Source organism: Cryptomeria japonica, chromosome 9 (genome assembly GCF_030272615.1).
Source record: "Cryptomeria japonica chromosome 9, Sugi_1.0, whole genome shotgun sequence".
NCBI lineage: Eukaryota > Viridiplantae > Streptophyta > Pinopsida > Cupressales > Cupressaceae > Cryptomeria > Cryptomeria japonica.
The window spans coordinates 457,629,045-457,655,661 of record NC_081413.1 but is presented as its reverse complement, the minus strand read 5'-3'; the positions used below and the strand labels follow the sequence as shown (position 1 = coordinate 457,655,661).

At 39.4% G+C, this 26,617-nt stretch overlaps 1 protein-coding gene across 1 annotated transcript in view; it reads right to left on the bottom strand.

Annotated features, from left to right (window-relative positions):
• Positions 1-26,617, bottom strand: part of LOC131080020 (peptidyl-prolyl cis-trans isomerase FKBP19, chloroplastic) — a 198,098-nt gene that overhangs the window by 60,873 nt on the left and 110,608 nt on the right. The window lies entirely within an intron of this gene.

Genomic DNA, 26,617 nt, shown 5'->3' with positions numbered 1-26,617 from the left:
AACACCAAAACACTTAACAATGTTACCTACATAAGCGGTACGGTTTGTACCAAGGGAGTACAACAGGTAGAAATTACCATAATGAAATGGTATGGTAGGCAGGAATTGGATATAATTTGTTTTGACCAAGTTCAAACTTCGTCTTCAGGCTTGTGACTCACACAAGAAGCTAACAGCAGATTTAAAATATTACTGGTGCCTAAGTGTTGTATGGCTTTGATAAGGAAAATACAAGATAACGTGGAACCCACAAATCAAAAATTTGTCTTCCCAAATGTAGTGTTAATGATGTGTATGGCCTCCTCAATGATTTATGCCTTGCAGAAAAAATAAATCATTTTTAGCAATCACCCCTATTGGTATGGCTCAAACTATTGCTCAAGAAATTAGTACGGCCTATTAACAGGGTAATCAACTCATAATAATATGGATATATTCGAAGAAGAGATACAAACCAGCAATGATAAAATGAGCATCATTTGCACATAATATTATGCAATCAGAAAAATATACCAGCAGGTCTGGCCTGGTATTTAGAATTTCGACTCGCACAAATACTGGCAAATATATGCACCATTAATCACCATAAATCCAAAACTGAAACCATAACTGAGGTATCATTTAAAACTGGAAATAAACACTGCAAACCTCACCCAAAATTAAATCACTAAAATCAACATCTATTAAAGCATACTTCAATACCTATATGCAACAGCACTAAAAAACTCGGAGGGTTTTCATCCTTGAAGCTTCACAAATCTAGAAAATTTTCGTCCTTGGGAAGAGAAGAAGAAGAATGCACGTTCATTCTTGAAAAATGGGATTGTTTCAAAAAGCAAGAAACCCTTTTCAAAAACATTCCTCCTATTTATAACTTTTTTGAGGAAATAAAATAACATTTGTTTCTCATTTGAAAAATATTCTTCAAAGTTATAAAAATATAACTAAGTGTCCTTTTTTATCACCTTTTTGCACCATGGGTCTAGCAAAACCTGAAATAATTACTTCAAATGCTTTTTTAAATAATTGAAATGTTAGTTGTCTTTCAATTTTTACTAGTCAACAACTTCAATTAAATAATTTTGTTTTTTTCTACCATCCCATTACCCCAGAAGAAAAATTACGAAAAATGGTGCTAAGGATCATCCACAAACTTATGCTCAAGAAGGGGACATGACAATATGATTCGAAATTAGTGATATATATATATATATATATATAATCATGGAATACTAACCACCTAACTATCCAAGCAACCTACAGAATACCAAAAATCACACAACTATATTTGATCATACCATGATATCAACATACTACACATATCACCAAACATAATGTCTCCATGTGCATAATCACTATATATATGTAGCCATCATCTATTAGTTTATAGTTACTCATCAAACAATTTTGGTGTTAACATTTTTAACACTGTAGTCACCATTGCCAACCCCAAGCACATACAAACATTACATCAGTTTTGACTATTTGCAGTATCTCAAAACACCCTCCTAAACATAACCATGTCCTTGGATTCTACCACATGAACCCCAACATTGTCACATGTCCACTTGCATCTCCATTCATACATCTAGTAATATACTAAATTCAGTATACAAGTTCTCCTCCAAATGTCTTGTAGTTGCTACCAAACATCACCACATGTAAACCAACAAGCATACTATATCACAACATCTGAATCTCACTACATCTCACCACATCACATTTTATAGTTGTTTACTAAAGTACATATAAACTCATTCTCTTCTTAAACTTGCTGCATCTTCCCACATTGCAATCTGTAGATAAACTTTTAACTTCGAGAACTCTCTATAGATGAATATCACCCAAGTCGCAAAAAACATAATCGATTTATTTCAGCATGAATATTAAGAGGCATAAAATACCCATCTACAAGCATCGTATGCTAAAATTCTTACTTGACCTAGACTTATTAGGTTTTATTACCAACTTGGGTGGCACATCTGTAAAATCAATTCAAATCCAAAATGTGTTGAATTCCTATCATTTTGTGTAGGTATCTTGTAGGATGTTCAAGTTCAAGTAACATAGTGTTGTGCGTATTGCACACACACCCCATCTCAGGCAGGGGACCCCTGTTTGCTTGTAGCTTGCTAGTGTGAATGAGAGAAATGAGATCGCATGCCTTTTTGACCCCTTTAAACTGCCAATAGGAAACTCAATAATGGTAATGGAAACACCAAAGAGTGGTGTTAGGGGGATTGAAGGTCCAAGCAAGGACCAAGTTTTCCCTCTTTCGTTTTTACTGGCTGAAGCCGATGCAAAACCTGACTTGTGCTTTGAGTCATAGTCACTAGAAGTTAAATCGCACCCTTGCAATCACCTTCGTATGCCGAAGATTTCCCCATGGGAAATGCCGAGAGTCAAGTGCATGAAGTGAAGTTCAGGTTGGGTGATACATAATCAGTTTGGTTACATTTTTGTTCGCCCTCCCTTCTAATGCTGAAAACAATACCAACAGATAAGCTCAAAATGAGTTTGAAATCACAACCTCATGCCTCTCCACATGGCCGATGAAAAGGCCAAAAATACCCCGAGTTTTCAAAACAAAGCAAATAGAAACAAAATGCCAACGCGATGATGAGTTGTGTATATATTTTGGCAGCAAAATGCCTCAAATTCGAGCTTGGTCAAAATACAAAATAGAGGTTCGAACTTCTTTTTATCTCCTTTGTGTGCAAAATCGCGATCTTCATACAACGCCTTGAATCCACCAAAAAAGGACCAATAAAGAGCCAAAAAGATATATCAAAGTGACAAAGTAGAAGGTCAAAATTCTAAAGAGGAATAAGGTTTGGAAAAGCTCTTTCCTTATTTCACCTTCAAATCCCAATGAAAGCACCAATAAGTTTTAAGTGATAGAAACCAAAGTAATAAGGGGAAACAAAATTCGCATGTTTTAAAATAAAAGCTTTTCCTTTTTTCCAAAGTCTCGTTGTAAATGCTGATAAAAGCCAAGTATCACCAAAGAGGGCGATAGGATAAAATGCAAAGGAGAGAAGCTCGACACTTTGTGAGCCGATGCGTTTCATTTTCGCCTCTCATTTCTACCAAGGGAAAGCTCGGCATTCCCCCCAAGACATGGAAACCTTTAACTGTTGGCATTTTGATGATGTTGTGATTATCATTGATGGACACACACTTGTTTTATGACCACTTCCTTATGTATGAGTTATGCTCAACCGGTAATTGTTCCAACCGGTATTATGTATTATAGTCTTTAGACTATCGGTGTTTTGCAGAAGGTGTTTACCGGTCACAAATTGATTGAAGACCCAAAGTGGTATGAAGACCTCAAAGCGGTTCGAGGATCTCAAGCAGTACGAAGGAACAAAGCAATAATTAACACTTCAATCTACCAATCTTCATTTTGACAACCGACAATTGGTAAAATGTATGAACTGGTATTACTCTGTGATGAGTTACCAGCCGGTATTTTTGTGATGAGTTATCATCCACCGACACTTTGGCGGTGATTTTGTGTCGTGTTACCCAATGTGTCTAGATGCACTAAACCTAGGAACTTGCAATGTAATCTTATTGGACCGACATGAAATCAGATTCTTTTATAAGGACATCATGTCTAGGGTTTTAAAAAAAAGATAAGGTTTTAATAGTGGATGAGGGTTTTTGTATGTGCGACATATAGAAGAGAAGATTAGGTCTGTGTGAAGAAACAGAGGGTAGAAGTATTGAAGACTGAAGTAATGCTAAATGTGCATTAACAATGAGCTATCATGGATCTAACCAAGCATACTATGCTAGTATCTAGATCACTCACTTGTTGATTACTCACATCTTCGACAAGTCTGAAACCCTTAACCGGGTAGGCCTGGCAAAGCCTTTGTAAATCCTCTAGCAAGGTGATTCACAACTGTAAATCTGAAATCCTCTCACAAGGTAATCTCTAACAGGACTTATCTCCTAACAGAGATCTAGATTCCTAACAGGATCTGTTCTGGTAAAGAACATTGTAAGACCTTAACCGGTCTGACCTTAACCGGTCTGGTTTCTATTCTGTCGATAGTTACTTGTGAGTTTCTGCTCACCGTGGTTTTTCCCATTTGGGTTTTGTTGACGTGTTTGAAATCGCATTGCTGCAAACTCCATACGGCCAACGCAGAATAGAATAACCAGCTGAGTATCCTATCCTCTCTTGAGATAAGGAAGTCCCTAATGCTGTTTTTGGTTTGATCAAAGGGGACAACCTTAAGGTTTTGATTGTCAGGTCTTGACTGCGGGACTACTCAGTGGTTTGATGTGTTTTTATTGGAAACACAAGGGGACTTACGATTTGCAACAAACTGGTCTGCTGTGATTCTCGAATTACGTAATAAAGAGCAAAAGGAAAGGGTTAGGAGATCTAAAACTAACAACACGGGTATGCGGGTAGACAGATTCAACATAACCAATTCTTGCTTCGCCAAAATAGCTCACAATCTTGCAGGAATGGTGCAATCTTCAAAGGGACTTGGAAGATTTTCAGACTGGAGACGCACGACTAAGCACCCAATTCTGGCACAACTCAGACGGACACCTACAATTGAACTAAGCACAATTAAAGGCTCAGGTTAACCATACAAAAGGATACACAATCAGTATATCCTCAATGGTATGAGCCTGAATCTATCAAATACCTGCACACCCAAAATAGAAAGATCTATCTAAAATGCTGAGAGAAACCATGCAAACGGGATGAAAACAAGACAATAAACACCAATTCAATGTCTATATATGATTTCAGCTGCCTATTACAACAATTTCTGCAACATCTCTATGCCACTGCTAAGATCTAACCTATTCTAACTCTTAAATCTAACTATCTAACAATCTCTAACTACCTAACCATCTAACCTTTTACAAAAGAAAGGCCTCTGCCTTTTATAGATATTACAATTTTGAATCGAAGGCTAGGATGGACTGCATCCAAGGGTCCTGATCTGCCTTCCAGAAGCTGGCAGCTTTAACCCATGCCGAATTAATTCTCAGTTATCCAACCAGCAACTATCTCAACTACCTGCCACTATTTGGCTTTAATTCAGGTCTATCCAATCTTCTTGGTGGTTGGGAATAGTTATCCACAAAAATATCTTGTGCGGGACCCATAGGCAGTTTACAATAAAGCAGTTTCAGTTTTTTAGAAATTGAATTCTTGGAATTAAATCCAGCTATATGCTTTCTTGAGAATGCATAGACTTGGAGCATTCAGAGTGTTCTTTGGTCTTTGGTCCCGGTGGTGGACTTCAGCTTTGTAGTCTGGTGGCACGCTTCCCAATGCTCGGTTGTTCTCGCGCTCTTGCATCTTTTCTTTTCCAGTCTTCAGCGCCAGGCATTGATTGCGATCCTTCTTCGATTTGCGTTTCAGGTTTTTCTCCCAGTTCTCCAATGACGTCCCGCGACCTACGAACAATCAATTTCATTTTAATAAATCAATTTGAAAAATTAAATAATTTAATTTAACAAACATTAAATTTAATTACGATGTCTGGCTTGAGAAGCTCTTTGTGAGATGTATCTTGAAAATGCTTCTCCTTTCTCTTCGAATGTGAAATCTGATCCTTGATCTTGATAGTGTTTGGGGGATTTACTTTTGCGTGATTTTACCTTTGGAGTCTTGGGCGTTTTGAATGGGTTTATGGCATTTGAAAACTTCTTATAGCGCGACTTTGGAGGTTTGAAGAGCTCCTGCAAATTTTAAAATCCTAACACTCATCCCCTTTCTGGATTTCGGAGCTATGGCGCTGTTTTGTAAACTTTAAACTGCGTTTTCTAACCCTAAGGGCGAACTTCGGACCATGGGCGCCCTTTGCGATTGGAGATATTTCGGACCATTAAACATGTTTGTAAATTCGGAGTTTCAAGGCGTTTTCGGCAAACTGGAGGTATTTCGGACCCTAGCATATGTTTCGCAACTCAAGAAAACTTCGGACCCTAAGGCACTTTCTACAATTTCTACGAATTTCGGATTTTTAACATGCTGTGCAAATTCTTTTAAAAACTTCGGACCTTAACCACCTTTTCGAAAACTCAAGGTAAATTTCGGACCTTTAGCCCCTTTTCGCAAATTTCAGAGTGTTTCGATGTTTTTGCAATTTTATCATTTTCCGAATTTCAGCTCCAGGGTCCGAATTTGGGGGACTTAAGTGGATTTCGGACCATTGGGGTCCTTTTGCAACATTTTACTTTTTCAAATTTTGGCTTCTGGGTCCGAAATTGGGCATTTTAAGTGAAATTCAGACCTAAAGGGTCTTTTTGCAACATTTAAACATTTTCCAGTTTTTGGCTTCTGGGTCCGAAATTGGGCATTTTAAGTGAAATTCGGACCTTAAGGGTCTTTTTGCAACATTTAAACATTTTCCAGTTTTGGCTTCTGGGTCCGAAATTGGGCATTTTAAGTGAAATTCGGACCTAAAGGGTCTTTTTGCAACATTTAAACATTTTCCAGTTTTTGGCTTCTGGGTCCAAAATTGGGCATTTTAAGTGAAATTCGGACCTAAAGGATCTTTTTGCAACATTTAAACATTTTTAAATTTCGGCCCCAGGGTCCGAAATTGGAGGACTTAAGTGAAATTCGGACCTCTGGGGGCTTTTTGCAACTTTTCAACATTTTCACATTTTAGCCCCAGGGTTCGAAATTCGCCCCTTCGGGCATTTTGGCGATTTTAAACTTTTTCCTCAAGAAGTGCAAGCTTGGGCACTTAGGCAAGTTTGTCAAGATCTCGCCGAAGGATCATTTTATGGAATATAACATTTAAGTATAAGAAAGAAGAAAGATATAAGGAAAAGTCATATTCCATATATACTTTCAAGATGTTTGAGAGTGGTTTCGGACCTCCAGGAGTTATATTGCAAATTCTAGTTTTTGGAGGATTCGTCAGTTTTCCAGACAGTCAAATTTCAGGATCAGGACATTCCACACTTAGCCAAATTTTAGGATCAGGACATTTGAAGATCAAGATGACATTCCAAACTCCATCACTCACCAACTTGACCTAACTCAGACCTTCAAGGATGATATTCACTCACCAAGCAAGACACAATGAGCAATAAGAGCAAAACCAGGCCCTAAGGAAGACTCTCAAAGAAACCCTAATTCTGGGGCCCTATTGACTCACCCTGGCTCAAGCAGAGCCAGCCATCCCCACGACTCCCCTGACAGCACTCATCATGCAAAGGCTAACAGACAAAACCTTAAAAAAAAACTAGAAAAACAAACCCCAGAAAGCAAAAAGCAGGGGTCCCATTTATGGGGCGATGCATGAATACGTCACAACAGCCCCTAGAGGCCGAATTTGGTTTTAGCGGCACTTGACCCTTCATATCCCCTTCCTCTTCCGCAAAGATAGAAAGGCACAAACCGAGGGTCCCTGTCCAAGACGGGGATGGGTGTGCGATTCGCACAATAGGTTTCCACGTCAAAACCTCTTGTGTTATGGTGATTGTGCTCTTGTGGGTGAATGTTTTATTTGTTGTTTGGTTTACATTTGTCTCAACCGGTTTGTTAGTAAATCTGTTATACCGGTTAACTGCTAAACTGTTTAAGAGTTTAAGTTCAGTATTTTTTGGTATACTAATTCACCCCCCCCCCTCTTAGTATTCATCAATTGGTATCAGACCCAACCTTTCTATAAGTTTAACCACTTGGAAAGAGATATGGGGGAATACACTGTGAGGGAACTTACTTAGCGTCTCACCCAGACTAAGAAAGCTTATGATGAACTCAAAGTCAAATATAAAGCCTCTCTGGCAAAAACAAGAGAGCATGCTAAGAAACTGATGGAGCTTACTGAAAATAGTTCTTCTGATAAAGCTGACATGGAAGCCCTAGTTGAAGAAGTTGAAAAACTGAATGAATCTAATGCCAACTTGAGAAGGGAACTGGAAGGACTGCTATCAAAATGTGTCAAGAGCTTGAGAACCGGAGGAAAGATGAAGATCTGGTAAAAGACAAAGATCATGAGATCTCCAAGCTGAAGCAAGAAATCAGTACCCTTATCGCTCATCTCCAAGAGAGTAAAGTGGAAAAAGAAGAAATGCAAGGTGAACTAAACATGGCTATTTCTGAGAACGCAACCTTGAAGGAATCCAATGCTGCTATTTCCAAGGAACTCATTGAGTCAAAAGAAATACTTGCCAAATTCAATAAGAGTACTATTAAGCTAGAACAAAAGCTCGAATCAGCAAAACCGGTAAAGAATACTACTGGACTTGGTTTTTTCAGTTATGAGGAAGGTGAGACCTCTGGAACAAAAGATGGAGCATCAAAGAAGCAACCGACATCAAAGGATAAAGGTAAGCAAAAGTTTAAACTTGTTTGCTTTAATTGTCTCAAGGAAGGACATACTGCTAATGTGTGTAGAAATAAGGCCTACAATAATTTTCCTTATTTTCTAAACGATAAGCCTAGATCCAATAAATTCAATGGAAACTATTATGCATGCAACAAGTTTGGGCATAGAGCATTTGAATGCAGGTCTGTTATGCAAAACAATGGGAAATATCCACTAAGGACTCAAAGAGTTTTTCCTGAATCATTTGTGAACTGGAATCCAAACGGGTATAATGCCTATGACCATCAGTCAGGTGGTGGTGGCGATCAAGCGGCAACCGGTTGGAGAGCAACCTGTTTGATCTGCCATGGTAGCGGTCACACTGCTGCAACATGCAAGAGGAAGAATGGTAGAATGAACAATGGACCATGGAGAACACCTGGAATGGTATGCTATCATTGCAACAAACCGGGACACCCTGCCAGAACCTACAGAATGAGAAAGAACCTATCAGATGATATACCGGTCACTCCAGAAGGGAAGATTGATGTTGAAATCCTTCAAGCAGGAATGAATAAACATGGAAAAAGAAACCTAAAGAAGTGTCACAAGATGAACCGGTTTCTGCACCTAGTGTGGAAGTCGCTGAACCGGCAAATTGAGCTTCAGAAAAGCTTAGGGGGAACAAATCGGTGAAATATTTCGAACCCCAAGTTTATACCAGTAAAAGACCTTAACCGGAATACGTTACCTGTTAATTGGCAGAAGATTGTGAAGCGGTAAAAGGCAAAATTAGGGTTTATACCCTAGCGGTGGAGCATTTATTATGGTAGGTGAAGAATTCATTTAAAAGGGATTTTCAAGTCATTTTCACTTATCAGTTTTCGAGCGAAGAATTTTACAAGAGCAGAGCGACAAAAGGCGATTTGAGTTGCGATTCATAGAGTTTTCAAATCTTGCAGAAGAATCGGGAGATATCTTCAATCAATCAAGTGAAGAACACCAAGCGGTAATCAAGCAATCGAAGTAGGTGTAGTGTGAGCTGCATTTGTCAAACCCTAAATTTCGAAATTGTGAAGGTATTTCTCGAAATTTTTGTTTATCAGTTAAATCATGGCTTCTGCATCACACTCCAGTTCTAGTGCACCTATGGACTCTGCTGAATTCATTCAAAGAAAAATGAAATACAATGCCTTGTCCCAAATACCTGCCGGAGTCATTGTCGAAGGAGATATTTCAGGGTACATTGACTGCAAACTAGAAGACCTAGGATCCTTAGCGATTCATTCCCAGCTAAGTCTGTTTTGTGGGGATGATAAGAAGATCAAACCGGAATACAGCATTCTAGAGAGGAAGAAACTTCACAGTGCGGTTTACTTTCTTGAAGAGTTCACGGAAGACCACATCTGCATCATCCTAAGCAGAGTGCATGGCGACAAGATGTATCTCGAGAAAACGCATGACATTACGCCTAAAACAATTCATGCCGTTACCGGTTTCTACAACATTGGTGAGGTGCCAGCCCTAAGGACGGTCATCAAGACAAAAATGACTAAGCTCACTGGTTATGTGAAAGATCAACGGGGAATGACCGCCAACACCATCAAAGATGAGTTGGTCAAGTAAGCTTGCATGGTGATTAGATACCGGACGTTTTATGCCAGCATATTAAACTCTGTCTCTATTGCTGCGGTTAATGCCGCTTACAGAATGATCATGGAGGACGCCTCATTTGATCTATGCACCTATTCGCAGAAGCAACTTCTACTGAACTTGAAGTCCATTAAACAGGACAGTGCCCTTAGATTCAAATTTGGACAACTTTTGGTGGGTTTGTTTTTCTACTTTCAAGGCTATTTCCTGGGAGTCGATGATATTCAATGGTCTGCTGACCAACTGGTCACCAAACAAATTAGGGAAAGTCTCCAAGCGGTGGGAACCGGATATCCTTAAGTCTTGAATAAATATTTTGATGAATTCAAACGGAAGATGAGCCAAAAGATGAGGATATCTGGCGATATTGTTAAGAAGTATGAAGACGACATCTGCTTTAACATTAGAGTAGATGAGTGCATAATGGAGGCGGTAGAACCCAGACAGGAAGAAGTAGAACCTATGGGATATGAGGTGATGTATGACATGTTGGATGGGTATGCCTCCACCCTAATTGCCTCTCCTTTAAATGCAAAGAAAAAGCGAACCAGCACCTACTTGGAAAGGGTAACACCGGTTGAAGAGCCTTCTGTGAAAAAGGGAAAGGCAGTGCCAGCGGCATCGGCACCGGTTACCTCAGCCAGCCCTAAAGTGACCAAGCGGTCACCTGCCAAGAAGAAACCGGAAGTTGCACCCGCTAAAGTATTTGAAGACCAAGGGCAACTCACCGGAATCTGAAGATACGGAATCAGATGTGCAGCCTAAGAAGACAAGGCAAACAAGGAAAAAGACAAAAACTACAGGCATTGCACCTACATCATCAGCACCAGTAAATATTGACGTCTCTTCTTATAAGCCAATGACACATTGTCAAAGGACTATCAAGAATATAAGAAGAAAATTGCTTAGTGATCTGAACGAGTGTTTTGATGATTTTACCGATAGTGAGAAAGAGGAAACAGAGCAGGAAGTCATTAATTATTTGTGCAAGAATGACCTGTTGCCATCAGAAATTAGATCTGAGGCACCTGATTCTTTATATAATTCTTTGGACAACAAATGGCGCATTGCCATAGAAAAAGAATAGGAAATAAGGGAGAAAGTATTTGCTTAGTACTTTTCTGAAGCCTCCAATTCCAAATTATTTCAGATTATCGACACACAAAGGTCTCTTCTTCATGAGAAGAAGAAGACTCAGGCTGCTAGAAGGCAAAACCTCTGAAGTAGAGAAGGACACTCATCTGCATGCCAAAGCTGCTGTCCGGTTGCATCAAGTGTCTGAAGCCAACAAGAAGGCCGAACAGGAACCAGAAACCGGAAAACCGGATAAGGCATTTGATGATGAAGGAGAACCAGCTACAGAACAGGTAGACACCATTGATGTTGATGCTTTGGATGTTGAAGATGTCACTCCAGACGCTGAAAAGGAAAAGGCAAATAAAGAGAAAGCGGAGCAAGAGGAAGAGAAAAGGAAAGCGGAGGAGAAGAAGAAACAAGAGGAAGAGAAGAGGAAACAAGAAGAAGAAAAGAGAAAAGAAGAGGAGAAGAGTAAACAAGAAGAAGAAAAGAGAAAAGAAGAGGAGAAGAGGAAACAAGAAGAAGAAAAGAGGAAAGAAGAGAAGAAGAGGAAAGAAGAGGAGAAGAGGAAAGCAGAGGAGGAAAAGAAAGAAGAGGAGAAGCGAAAAGATGAGGAGAAGAAGAAACAAGAAAAGGAGAAGCGAAAAGAAGAAGAATGAAAGGAGGAAGAGAAGAAAAAGCATGAAGCAGAACAAAGGGAGAAAGAAGAGGAAAAGAAAAGAGCGGAAGAGGAGAAGGAAGCAGAAAAGAACAAGCAAGCAGAGACTCCAAAGGCAACCGGTGGTCAAGCCAAACCGACCGACATCACCAGTCCTCTTGACCTCCAATCTGCAGATGAATCGAAGCTGCTGCAAGGCATAAAGCTAGCACAAGAAAGACTGGAAGCATTGAGAAGGAAGAAGCAGGATGTCATTCACACTGCTATTGACATCCTTACCAGTTTGATCCCAGGTACCAACCTCCCCGGTACCGATTCCTCTCTAGCCAAACTGAAACTTCTATGTACAGTGGTAGAGGACCAGGTACAATGCCTGGAGGAAGTTGCTGATGCTAATGCACAGAAGAAGCATCAAAAGGCACTTAACACTGCCTTAGTAAAGAAACTGAATGAGCTCCGGTCTCAACTTCAGAAAGAGCAGAAGGATATTAGAGATGATATGGATGAGGGAAAACTACTGCTGAGCAAAATAAGCCAACCCCATCTATTTTGTGATGATGTGCTTGCACAAAAGGATAACCTGCAATCTGATTTGTAGGCATACATAAGCAACTTTAAGACCCCGTATGATTCTTTCACCACATATGGGCAAACTATTCACCGGTATCAGCTTCAGTCTGCTAGGATTGAGTTGGAGATTAGCAACAGGACAAGAGATTTGCAAGAACTTGAACTGGTTTTATTACCCAGACTGCAAATTCTTTAGAAGTGCTTTCTCAATCTGGAAGCATTGACGGTAACTCAAGAGATGAGTACAATTGATGCCATGGAAGAACAGGTATCACAGATGCTGACGGAAAGTGAGGTTGCTACCTCATTACTTGAGTCATGGTCTTTATCCATGAAGACTTTGATGCAGGATTTTAAATCAGTTTTTGATAAGTTTCACTCATTATTGTCATAAATACTTTTTTATTTTAATGATAATGTGAAACAGGGGTTACTCTGCAGCACTTTGTCATTGTTGGCAAAGGGCGAGTAGTATCTAAAATTTTGGTGCATGTTATGTATACATTCATGTTATTTCTTTAAGGGAGTAGTATACATTGTATTTTCTGCAAAAAGGGATAGTGTATATGCTTAGGGGGAGTAATTTTGATTATGGCATATTTTTGTTGTAAAGCACTTAGATGTCAAAAATTTTCATAAGTGTTGCCATCAAAGCCAAAGGGGGAGATTGTTGGCATTTTGATGATGTTGTGATTGTCATTGATGGACACACACTTGTTTTATGACCACTTCCTTATGTATGAGTTATGCTCAACCGGTAATTGTTCCAACCGGTATTATGTATTATAGTCTTTAGACTATCGGTGTTTTGCAGAAGGTGTTTACCGGTCACAAACTGACTGAAGACCCAAAGCGGTATGAAGACCTCAAAGCGGTTCGAGGATCTCAAGCGGTACGAAGGAACAAAGCGGTAGTTAACACTTCGATCTACCAGTCTTCATTTTGACAACCGGCAATCGGTAAAATGTATGAACCGGTATTACTCTGTGATGAGTTACCAACCGGTATTTTTGTGATGAGTTATCATCCATCGACACTTTAGCGATGATTTTGTGTCGTGTTACCCAATGTGTCTAGATGCACTGAACCTAGGAACTTGCAATGTAATTGTAGCGTCCTAAAATTGCGACACTTGCAATTTTGACTGCATTTGGGTCTTCACGATGGCGGCGCAACGTTGAACCTGAATGGAGACCCCGAAACCTGTTTACGACACCAAAAACTGCATTTTCTGCACCTTGGCCTGATCCCTCCTTGCACCCTGCTGTCCCGGGAGGTGGGACCATGGCGCCCAGCGCCCTGGTCCCTGGCCCTATTTTGGGCCCGGTCTCTTTTGGGCATTGGGTCTTTAAGTTTGCAATTCGGGAAATAATGTTTCCTGGTCGGCCTAAGGTCGGAAAAATCAGTCTATTAGCCCTAATTGACAAGTATATAAACTACATTTCCTCTTCCAGAAAAAGGGAGGAAGACATATGTGTGCAAAAGGCGGAAGCGATATTCAAACATTCAAACATTCAAGCATTCAAGCATTCCTTCAAACAATTGAGCATTCTAAGTCTCCATTCAAGGCTAGGTGTTGCATTCAAGACAAGGATTCAACCATTGAAGAGGAGATCACATACAACATACAACATGCTACATACATTACACCTTCGCATGTAAGAATACAAACATTCTTACAACAAGGTATCAGTACTTGTTTACATTACAAACATTTACATTTACAGCATTCTCATTTCTTGGTTAATTCCAAAACCGGGGTTTGACCTAAAGGCAAACCCCTAATCCCTAACCCCCCAATCGTCCTCTCTTTTCTGTGTGTAGGTTGCAGGTACGCGGCTGTAATTGAAGATCTGGAATCCTTGTGCAGAGACGAACAGATCCCCCTTCGTTTCGCGGATTTTTCGGAGGACCGTGTGCACGTCGGGCGCCATCGTCCCGTCAACTTTCGCTCAAATTTGCAGGACAGCACCGTCTCGACATTTTACTGCTAATTCCAGGTCCGCAGCTTCATCTCGTATCCCTATCTCTGTTTATAAGTGAATCTTTCCTACTTTACATGCATTCCTAGTTCAATCATTCTATCTACATTCTTTACAAAAGAGGGTATCCTTGATGTCACAACCCTTGAAACTCATTTAGAATCCAATCTTGCATTGCGTGGGATTGGATCTGGTGGGTTTCAACCCCTCTTTTGAATGTAAAGTCTCCCCTAAGTGAAAACCATCAACCCTAGTGACTCTCCCTTCTCTCTCCTTGGAGTTGGGGAGGGGAGAACAACTAGGGTTCGATTTTTCCGCCTTACATTTTAATGAACCCGACGTGAACATCCTCATTCTGATTATTCATGGTTGGATCTGAAAATTTTGCTCCCTTAATTACATTTCCATGTTTGATCTTTTGCAAATTTTAGAAGTTGATTGCATAAAAACCCTAAAATTTTCTTTTTAGTAATTGAGCTTGTGAAATGTTTAATTGTCAATGCTTGTTTCAGATTTACCCTTCTATTGCAAATTGTCAATTCATATTTGTGCTTTAACTCTGAAAATTAAGTGGTTAAATGTCAAAACCCTAATTTTTAAAACCTTCTTGATTCAACCTTTGACTGATAATTTCACTAATCAAAACACCTCCAAATCGGCTGTAACTTTGGATTCCGCAACAAAATCACAATATCTTTCATCCCTGAAAATTTGGAAAAAAGTTGCGAGGACCGTGTGCACCCCGAGCGCCATCGTCCCCGACATTTTTTCCGAAATTTCGGGAGCTAGATCTTACTGTATTTTTCTGCTAAAATCCAGAATTTTGGCTGATTTTATCAATTTTAACACTTTCAAAATTAAAGTCAAAGTTGGTCTAGCGATTGCTTGGATTGAGGCTTCTAATCATTCAAAAATCATTGAAATTAAAATTCATATCAAAATTGTGTTCCTTACTGTACTAAATCTGAAAAGTGTGTTAGCATTCATTCGAAATTTCAGTGCTTTATTCAAATTTTTACAATTTGTGACTTTTGAAATTAAGTGTTTAATTGCGGTAACTCTGATTTCCGCTTTCAAATTTGAATTTTGCATGAAATCGAGTCAACTTTTAAATTTCAAAGCCTGCATTGCTTTCAGTATTCCTTCTAAAATCATAAAATTCAAAATTTCAGTTTCCCCCTCTTTTTCAAAATTCAAAATTTTACATTTTTCAACAATCTTGGTAGGGTTCAATTGTGAGATTGCAACTTTAATTTGGCCTATCTACAGATCGTAAAATCACTCAATTTTTTCAGATTAGCTTTAAAATCATCATAACTTTCATCCCTGAAAATTTCGAAAAAAGTTGCGAGGACCGTGTGCACTCCATTCGCCACGATCCCCGACATTTTTTCCGAAATTTCGGGAGATTGTCCTGATTGCATTTAACAGCTTAAATCTAGGAGATTGGCTGATTTTATTGAAATTTGCTACCTTTAAAATTCAAAATCTTCTCTCTCTCTTTAGTGCATGAGTTTACAACAATAAGCCCTACTTACACTATTCCCGTTAGACGAAGCCTTAGAATTAAGTCCTTCCAAGGTTTAATTACTGAGGAGATGGAACCTAATTTGAATGGCCTTTTTAACGAGGACATGGGTAATTCCTCTAATCCTCTTAATGATGAAGAAGCTCTCCATGAGGTTTCTGTAGAACAACTTTCAAAATTGGATAACCAATTTGATGATTTTCGACAATGGATGTCTCAAGAATACCCCAATAGTGAAGCTCTTTCATTAATTGAGGGTCTAAAACGTATGGTTCAAAGTGATAAGAATGGAATTGATATTTTGCGTGGTATTGCACACATTGTGGATTCGAATGTGATGCCTATGAAGAGTTGTGCTGAAACTTTAGGTTATACACAACCTCCTACTCAAGTTAATCATTCTATTCCTTTGACAACTCCTATTGCTAGTATACCTACTTTTACATCAAACATAATGACTACTTCAATACAAGACATTCCACCTATGATCACTAGTCATGGGGGCAATCCTTCTTCTTCAATCAACCCTCTTCCTTCATTCATTCCTTCAACAAGTGTTCCTATTATATCTCCACAAATGAACATGACACAAGGGGGCAATTCATTTAATCATTCCATTCCTCCTTGTAGTGTTCCTCCTTTCCAATCATCTCCTATGACTAACTATCATAGTGTCCCACCACCTTACTCTGAATCAATACCTTCTTTCAATAACATAATACCTCCATCACAATCTAACACATCTAATATGAACTCTTCGACTGAAGCGACCATTAACAATCTTGCACAAACTGTCTCTTCTTTGCAGCAACAAATTGCCTCTATGAATCAATCTAAGTTTAGTGTGCCCACATTTGATGTCGCGAGCCCACTTTCTCTAGACATTGTTCGAGCTATTCCCCCTAAACATGTTGAAATCCCGCAATTGGAGCTTTATAATGGTAAGGGTGACCCTCTAACACATGTTAAGACCTTTCAAACAATATGTACCGATTTTGCTTATGACCAAAGGTTGCTTGCAAAACTGTTTACTAGAACATTAAGAGACAAAGCCCTACAATGGTATTGCTCGTTGTCTTCCTATTCTATTACTTCTTTCCAACAACTTGCAAATGCTTTTATTCAACAATTTCAAAACAATATAAGTCCTAAAGTTACTTTGATTGATTTAATGCATTGTAAACAAGGTGTTAAAGAAAAAGTGACTGATTTCATTGGTAGATATAAGCATTTGTATGCTCAAATTTCTTTTCCAGTACCTGACAATGATATTCAACGAATCTTTATTTCTAATTTACAAAAAGATATTAGAGAAAAACTTTTGTTTTCTGAGTTTACTTCTTTCCAACAGTTGTGCGCAACTCTTCACAATTATCAACTGACTGTGAGTCAAATGGAACAAGCAAATCCTATGGCTCTGAGTGATAAGGGTGATAGTAGTCAACAACCATTTGGGAAGTTTAAACCGAACAGAGAGTCCATTAATTCAATGAAAACATCATCAACAACAATGTGAATGCAGCATCAGGTGTGCCTCCTATTTCTAAGTTTTTCAAGAAAGAAAGAAAGTTTACTCCTTTGAATGAATCATTGCATAGTATTATGAATAAGTTATTGGAACAAAATGTGCTTACTCTTCCTCCTATAAAGCAAATAGATCCTGCAAAGATTAATTCACCCTATTTTGATAACAAATCTTTTTGTCAATTTCATCGTCAACTTGGGCATGATACTGAAAAATGTTTTGCTTTAAAGGGTAAAATTCAAGATTTGATTGATAATAATACTATCTCTGTTTCTGGTGTGAATGATAAAGGCAACACATCTGTAGCTCCTCCTAACCAAAATCTTAAGATTTTTACTGATCCATTGCCTTCTCATACCTCTAATGCGATTGATACTAATGATTCCTCTGTCTCACCTGATGATCTTGTGTCCATGACTCCGAATGTGATTAACTTTGTAGAGCAGCAGAAAATCCCTAAAGAACCTTCCATCACCTTTGATTCCAGTGAAACTATCAGGGCACCTGATGGTTCTTTATATATAGTTGCAAAAGTCAAGAATACACCTTGTCGTGGAGTGCTTATTGATCCTTCTTGTATGATTAATATCATTACTCAAGAATTTCTTTTTACTTTGCAATTGAATCAAGTGATCTATGATGAAACAAATGTGGTTGTGAAACTATTTGATGCATTTTCTTCTCCTGCAATTGGTTCTATTACATTACCTATTGAGGTCCATAACAAATCCCTTGATGTGGACTTTGCTATTATTCCATCATCCGAACAATTTCGTGTGAAGTTAGGCTATCCTTGGCTATCTTCCATGAAGGCTATTGCTTCTCCTATTCACAAGTGTTTGAAATTTCCCATAATGGCGAAGTTGTTACTGTCAATCATAGTCTCTTTAAACCAGCTGAAAGAACTTCTAGCGTTCCTATTGATTACTTTTGGCCTAAACAATTCCAATCTCTTCCTCCGCAAAGTGATCATCTTTTTAAATCTTATCAAAAGTGGAAAAAAGATATGATCCTATCTCTAAGTGAACCTAGAACACCCAAGCTTGATATTCCTATCATTCTTGAGAAGGAAGTTCTTCCTTTGAAAGATAAAACTAATGTCTTTCCTCAAGAAGATTCCCAACCCATCCCTATGAATGTGACTATGCCTATATCTAATAAACTTCCTAAAAGTAGACCTATACCTCCTCGTCATGATGGACTTGGTCTCCTTCCTAAACCAAATATTCCTCCCTTATATGGAGCAGTTCCTCCTCCTTCCTCTTATGGAGAGAAGAGAAGTTCCTCTTCTCCTATTATTCAACCTAAGAGACCACAACCTAAACACCCAAGTGATAAGGATGAGAACATTCCTCCTCCTCAATCTTCTCAACTTCCTACTAAGACTAGACGAAATCGTTCTGCACGTGACCGCTGACGAAAGCGTCGTCTTAGAGCTCAGGCAGCTGCTTCTCAAACTTTGCAATCCCCAAAAACACCTTCAGCCAGTATTATTCCATTTTCTCCTCAGCCGACGATTGAGCTGAAATCTCCTAAACATAAGATGCATGATGGTCTTGATCCTGTGCGAGTTAAAGATCCTATTTTTATAAATCTTGATGATGATATAGATGAAAATGTTAATCCTGTTCATTCTGATAGTGAATATGAATATGTTGATGTTGATAACCATTTATCTAACGAATTTTCTAAAGCACTTATCCTAGCTCCTAGACAAGAACGACGTGGCTCAGAACATGAACATAGCCCTTGTTTGGATCTTGTGATAGCTCCATCTGCTGTGTTGGATGTTCCTCCTCTAGCGTGTTTCCTGCCTTCCCGAAATATTGATCAGCAAGATCGGGGGGTAGATGACGTGCTAGACTAGTAACATTAGCATAGCAGACTCTCTCTTGATCTCTTTTGTTACTTCTTCTATGTGTTATTCTCATTCTTCTATTTGTTGTCCTTAGTGTTGTCTACTTGAGGACGATGCAAAACATTGAGATCTCTTTTTGGTCTCTCTCATGTTGACTCAAAAGACACATGTGTTCCCTTCTTCTAGGTGACCTTCCTTGATTGGGGAATGAAGAACAATTATGCATACATACATATGATATACATGAATTATCATACAGCATACTGACCCCGTGGAAAGCGAAGTCACCTTGTGCTTTGTGTTTTGTGTCTATTATCCTTGGGCTTATCTCACACTTGGGGGCTAAATCCTTGTGATAACGTGCTCCTTTCTCATTTCTTATATGTATCACTACCTTAAAGCAATCACCCCCGGTGAGGCATGTGTGATCGCTTTAACGTAGGGGGGCATACATCCCGTTCATATCTTTTCAAGATACTTGAAAATTTCTTGACAAATTTAGCTTTGCCTTGAAAATTTTTGATATCTTTCTTGCATGACTCATATTGAGGGAACCTTACTACTGATAGTCATGGTTCTCCCTCGTGATCTTCCCTTTAACTTTGTCAATCGAAGTCGTAAGATCCTTAGTCCACTGGGGGCTTGGTGTATCTTGCCTCCTTGACGTGGTGAAAGTTTCTCAATGTTGTTTCCTTGTACTTTATCGGAAGTATGAGCGTACGCTTATACTCCCGCTAAAGTGGGGGCTAAATGCAGCGTCCTAAAATTGCGACACTTGCAATTTCGACTGCATTTGGGTCTTCACGATGGCGGCGCAACGTTGAACCTGAATGGAGACCCCGAAACCTGTTTACGACACCAAAAACTGCATTTTCTGCACCTTGGCCTGATCCCTCCTTGCACCCTGCTGTCCCGGGAGGTGGGACCATGGCGCCCAGCGCCCAGCGCCCTGGCCCTATTTTGGGCCCGGCCTCTTTTGGGCATCGGGTCTTTAAGTTTGCAATTCGGGAAATAATGTTTCCTGGTTGGCCTAAGGTCGGAAAAATCAGTCTATTAGCCCTAATTGACAAGTATACAAACTACATTTCCTCTTCCAAAAAAAGGGAGGAAGACATATGTGTGCAAAAGGCGGAAGCGATATTCAAACATTCAAACATTCAAGCATTCAAGCATTCCTTCAAACAATTGAGCATTCTAAGTCTCCATTCAAGGCTAGGTGTTGCATTCAAGACAAGGATTCAACCATTGAGGAGGAGATCACATACAACATACAACATGCTACATACATTACACTTTCGCATGTAAGAATACAAACATTCTTACAACAAGGTATCAGTACTTGTTTACATTACAAACATTTACATTTACAGCATTCTCATTTCTTGGTTAATTCCAAAACCGGGGGTTTGACCTAAAGGCAAACCCCTAATCCCTACCCCCCAATCGTCCTCTCTTTTCTGTGTAGGTTGCAGGTACGCGGCTGTAATTGAAGATCTGGAATCCTTGTGCAGAGACGAACAGATCCCCCTTCGTTTCGCGGATTTTTCGGAGGACCGTGTGCACGCCGGGCGCCATCGTCCCGTCAACTTTCGCTCAAATTTGCAGGACAGCACCGTCTCGACATTTTACTGCTAATTTCAGGTCCGCAGCTTCATCCCGTATCCCTATCCCTGTTTATAAGTGAATCTTTCCTACTTTACATGCATTCCTAGTTCAATCATTCTATCTACATTCTTTACAAAAGAGGGTCTCCTTGATGTCACAACCCTTGAAACTCATTTAGAATCCAATCTTGCATTGCGTGGGATTGGATCTGGTGGGTTTCAACCCCTCTTTTGAATGTAAAGTCTCCCCTAAGTGAAAACCATCAACCCTAGTGACTCTCCCTTCTCTCTCCTTGGAGTTGGGGAGGGGAGAACAACTAGGGTTCGATTTTTCCGCTTTACAGTAATCCTATTGGACCGACATGAAATCAGATTCCTTTATAAGGACATCATGTCTAGGGTTTTAAAAAAAAAGATAGGGTTTTAATAGTGGATGAGGGTTTTTGTATGTGCGACATATAGAAGAGAAGATTAGGTCTGTGTGAAGAAACAAAGTGTAGAAGTATTGAAGACTGAAATAATGCTAAATGTGCATTAACAATGAGCTATCATGGATCTAACCAAGCATACTGTGCTAGTATCTAGATCACTCACTTGTTGATTACTCACATCTTCGACAAGTCTGAAACCCTTAACCAGGTAGGCCTAGCAAAGCCTTTGTAAATCCTCTAACAAGGTGATTCACAACTGTGAATCTGAAATTCTCTCACAAGGTAGTCTCTAACAGGACTTATCTCCTAACAGAGATCTAGATTCCTAACAGGATCTGTTCTGGTAAAGAACATTGTAAGACCTTAACCGGTCTGGTTTCTATTTTGCAGATAGTTACGTGTGAGTTTTTGCTCACCGTGGTTTTTCCCATTTGGGTTTCCACGTCAAAACCTCTTGTGTTATGGTGATTGTGCTCTTGTGGGTGAATGCTTTATTTGCTGTTTGGTTTACATTTGTCTCAACCGGTTTGTTAGTAAATCTGTTATACCGGTTAACTGCTAAACTGTTTAAGAGTTTAAGTTCAGTATTTTTTGGTATACTAATTCACCCCACCCCTCTTAGTATTCATCATTAACATCTACCAAACCAAAACCAAGTTTGGTGATGCGTTTTTTTTGTGTCATTTTGCTTTCGCCTCCAAACACTGATATCGGTGTCTTAACATTTAAAGGGAGACCAAGATGAAAAGGTTCAAGCTTTAAAAGAAAGTGTAGAATGCTTCGAATGACTTTGCTAAAGTTGCAGGAAAAACATCGAGCTAGGCATGTATTGAGAGGCGTTGAATGAATGAAAGGAGTTGATAAAAATAAGGATCATATTTTTTGGCATCATCCTTTATACATCGAAAAGGTACTAAATCCACATTTTGAAGGTCCAACGATGAAAGATTGTAATTATTTTTTAAAGGGGCTTTGAGCTTAGGATTTTGGGTGAGGGACATTTGTTTTAATTTGATTTCGCCTTTATTTATGCCCAGATTGGGTATTAAGTGGGAAGAGAAAGGTTTTTCATCTTTGTTCAATCTAAAAGTTTAAATGCAAAATAAAGGCTTAAGTGTTTGTGTTCTAAATAGAAAAAAATGATTCATATTGAGCGAAAATGCACACAAATGTGATGAGGTGGTATGATTAACTTCAATTATTTGAATAACCCATCGGAATTGATTCAAACTGAACTTGCTTTTTGTAGATCAGCCCCACCAGTAGGGCGACAGGAGGAAATCCAGAACACAGACAAAGATGTGATCGTGATAAAATCGAAGGGTGAAGATATAGCATGCAGGATCAAAATGATGATTACGAAACACTGCTAATGAAGAACGTGTTGCAGGGCCGAAGGCGAAATACGACGATGATGAGGATTAATTCGACCAGATAAAAGATACAACCACAACACAGAGGAACCAAAATGATGTCATTTTTTAGGTCCCTAGAAGATCTTGGCAGATACTTAGAGTGCTACCTAAGAAGTATGCAGACTCAGAAAATGCACAACTAGAAATATCAAAAAATCAGTTTATTTGTAAAATCTGAATTACTTTATTGTAATATGACTACCTATGGGCCCCATTAATGTAATTCAAAAGGGGGACACAAGTTACTTATTTCTCAGCTACCCGATCTACAAAATTAATGTCAACTAGTTGTAGGTAGCTGAGAAAGTGGTTGAAAGTAGCAGCTGGGAAGTTATGAGAATTACTAGGTATGGGCTAAAACTGCTAGGTTTCTAGAAGGCAAATTACAACCACTAGATGCAGTCAATCCTGGCCACTGTCTCAAAATGTAAAATCTATAAAAGGCCAATGCCTCTCTCTTTGTAAAGGGTTAAAAAAATTTAGATTTTAGAGGTTAGAATAGTTAAATGTTTTAGCAATTAGCAGATTAGGAGTAGAATAGGACTGTTGGACAGAGATTGTTGTAATGGCAGTTGGAACAAATCAATAGACATTGAAGTATGGTGTTTGTCATTTTGTTCTCTTCTGTTTGCATGGTTTCTTTTTCATCAGATTAGCTAGTTAATGCTTAGTGATTCTAATGGTGAAATGTGAGGGTATCTAATTTGATTTCAGGTTCATACCATTGGGGGCTTGTTGATTGTAGGTCCCCGTGTATGGTTAGTCTGAACCCATTTATTGTGCTTAGTTTAACTATAGGTGTTTGTCTTAGGCTGCGCCAGAATTGGGTGCCTGAATGAGTACCTCTAGTTTGAAAATCCTTCATTCCCTTGGAGCTTGCACTATCCTTGTGGAGTTGCGAGTATATCTTTGGCTAAGAAAGGGATAGTTTATTTGAAATTTGTCTACCCGTAGCACCAATTGTTACCATCACTATACTCAGAATTCCTAAACTCTTATCTCTTTTTCTTTTATTTTTCCTAGCTTGAGAACCAAGACATAGTCGGATGCAAGCCAACTTCTTGTATCTGTAAGTCCCCTCGTGTATCTGTAAGCGATTTGATGTCAAGTGTAGGATGACCGATACAAGGTGGTTGACGACAGCATTTACTACAAGGACAGAATTTATCTAGTACCCGAGTCCAAGATGAAGGAAAAGATTCTGAAAGAAATGCACGATTCTCCCTTGGCTGGAGACCCGGGCTACTTGAAAACCTACAGACAGATCCCAGAAAGGTTTTCTTGGAAGGGGCTTAAGAACGACGTCCTGCAGTATGTGCGGGAATGCTCCACCTGTCAGCAGAACAAATATGAGCACACCCTACCGGTCGAACTGCTGCAACCACTGTCAATCCCCTACAAGAAATGGGATAGCATCTCAATGGATTTCATTACTAGGCTCCCCAGAGTGCAAGGAAAGGATTGCATTTTCGTCGTAGTCGACCGCTTGACCAAGTATGCACATTTTTTTGCCATCCCCATAGAATACCAAGCAGTTCAAGTGGCCGAGTTGTTCTTCCGTGAGGTATTCCGCTTACATGGTCTACCCCGAAACATAGTCAGTGACAGGGATAGTCGTTTTCAAAGTACCTTCTGGATGGAGTTATTTCGGTTGGCAGGAACCGAGTTGTTGCCTAGCATGAGCTACCATCCGCAGATAGACGGACAGACCGAGATTGTGAACAAATGGTTGGAGGGTTATCTTAGGAACTACATCTCAGCTCAACAGAAGGATTGGGTTCACTAGTTACATTTGGGTGAACATTGTTACAACACCACCTATCACATGTCAATAGGCATGCCACCCTTCAAAGCTCCGTATGGTTATGAACCTTCTTCATTTGTTGACCTGGCATTGGGAGACAGTCGTGCACCGAGGGCCAAAGATTGGCTTCAGGAGAGTTTAGACATCCTGACATTTCTCAAAGATAACCTGCAGAGGGCTCAAAACCAGCAAAAGATGTATGCTGACCGACACCAGGTTGAGCGAAATTTTGAGGTTGACGATCTGGTATACCTCTGACTTCAACCGCACAGACAATCCTCCTTGAAGACAAGTGGTAAGGAGAAGTTGAAGCCGCGTTTCTATGGACCCTACAGGGTGGTTCGGAGGATGGGTGAAGTTGCCTACGAGTTGGAGCTTCCTGAGGGGAGTCGGATTCACAATGTTTTTCACGTGTCGTGTCCCGTCGAGCAGCGCGTCACAGTGTCCAAGGATCTGCCACCCATCAACAAAGAAGGGAAACTAATTCTGGAGCCGGCGGAGATCATCGATGTCAGAGAAAAGAGGCTAAGATCATGCATAGTCAAGGAGTTCCTTGTGCGCTGGAAGAATCTACCCATCAAGGATGCCACTTGGGAAGGCGAGCAAATTCTGGAGCATCCAAGCTTGCAATTGCTTGAGGACAAGCAATTCTTGGCCCGGGAGGACTGTGATGTCCCCGATATAATTAAATAATAAATTTAATTACTTTATTGTAAGGCCCCAAATTTAATAACAAATCTTTCGGGCCCTTTTATTTAATTAGTTTAGGCGAGTCTTGGTTGGTCGTGTCGGCCCGTTTGTAACCCTACAGGAAGTTTCCCGGAGCCCATATATATGGCCGAGTTAGTCTTTGTCATAGGTATGCGAATTTGGTATTTTTCTTTGTATGTGCGAATTTCAGTTGGAGTTCAGCTTGTTTGTCTGTCATTTTGGAGGTGAATGTTGGTTGAAAATTTTGTACACTTGGGGAAATATACAAAATTGTGATTTCAACCACAGCACGCGAGTAAAAACTCTCCTAATTAAGGGAACGCTCCCCCTATCTAACTACAACTTTGGAAATAAAATAGGATGGGACAGCAATCTTTCTTCTTTTTTCAAGAAAGGCAATATCCTTTTCTCTTCACAGAAAAGGATAGCGATTGAATATGAACAGCAGTGACCACTTTCAAGTGAAATGAGAGAAAGGAAATGAAGTTTCCTGAAAGCGCAAAGACTTCCGTCACTTCCTTCGAGACGGGACAGCAATATCAAGCTCAAAGACTTGATTATGTGAAGTCCTATCTACCCTTTGTTATACTAAATTTTACAACGAATAAAAGATAACAGCTCAAAGACTAGAATAATCTATTCTTTCAACACAAAGACAAGAACTAATGCAAGCTCAAAGACTTGCTGCTATTTCTTATCAAACAATAATTTTTCCTCAAGAATAGACGCAAGCTCAAAGACTTGCTGCTCCTTCTAGAGATTTTCCTATTTTAATTAATCTTCTCTACTTGTAGCTCAAAGACTTCAAATCAGATTGGACTAAGCTCCTTTAGAAATACTTTGCATAGAAGAAATAAAAAGATTCAAACTCAAACATGTAGCTCAAAGACTCAAAACTTGAGTGATCCTTCTTTATTATTCTTCAAAACCTTCAATTCACATACATAAGCTCAAAGACTTCTTGCTGTAAATTTGGCAGAGTTTTTGCTTGCTTTCCCAAAAGATAAAAATTACAATAGACCCCTCAAGTATTTATAGAAGAGGAGCCTTGAGAAAAAGGTGGGAGGATCCTAACTAACTTGAGAGATTCTCTCAACCACCAAGACTCATTCAATAACTAACTGAGACTTCATTAACTAACTAAGAGTTATTCCAACTAACTAAGACTTATTCCAACTACAGTCCTAATCGGACACAACTTGTAGTTGCCTTACATTTAATTACAAAAGTGCAAGTAATGTGTAACTTGCTTTTTACAAAAAATACTTTTACATGTAACTTGTCAAAACAAAATTACAACTAAAGATTACAAAAGAGGAAAATTCAACTAAGTGTTGAAAAACACTTAAGTTGCATTTTGTGAAGAGACAAATCCTTGAAATTTCAGGATGCTCATTTGTAGTTCCTCGAGATTCGGTTCATGGGTGTTCTTGGCAACAACCATGGTCTTCACAATAGTGTCGTGACAGCGAAAGAGCACAAAATTGTTTTT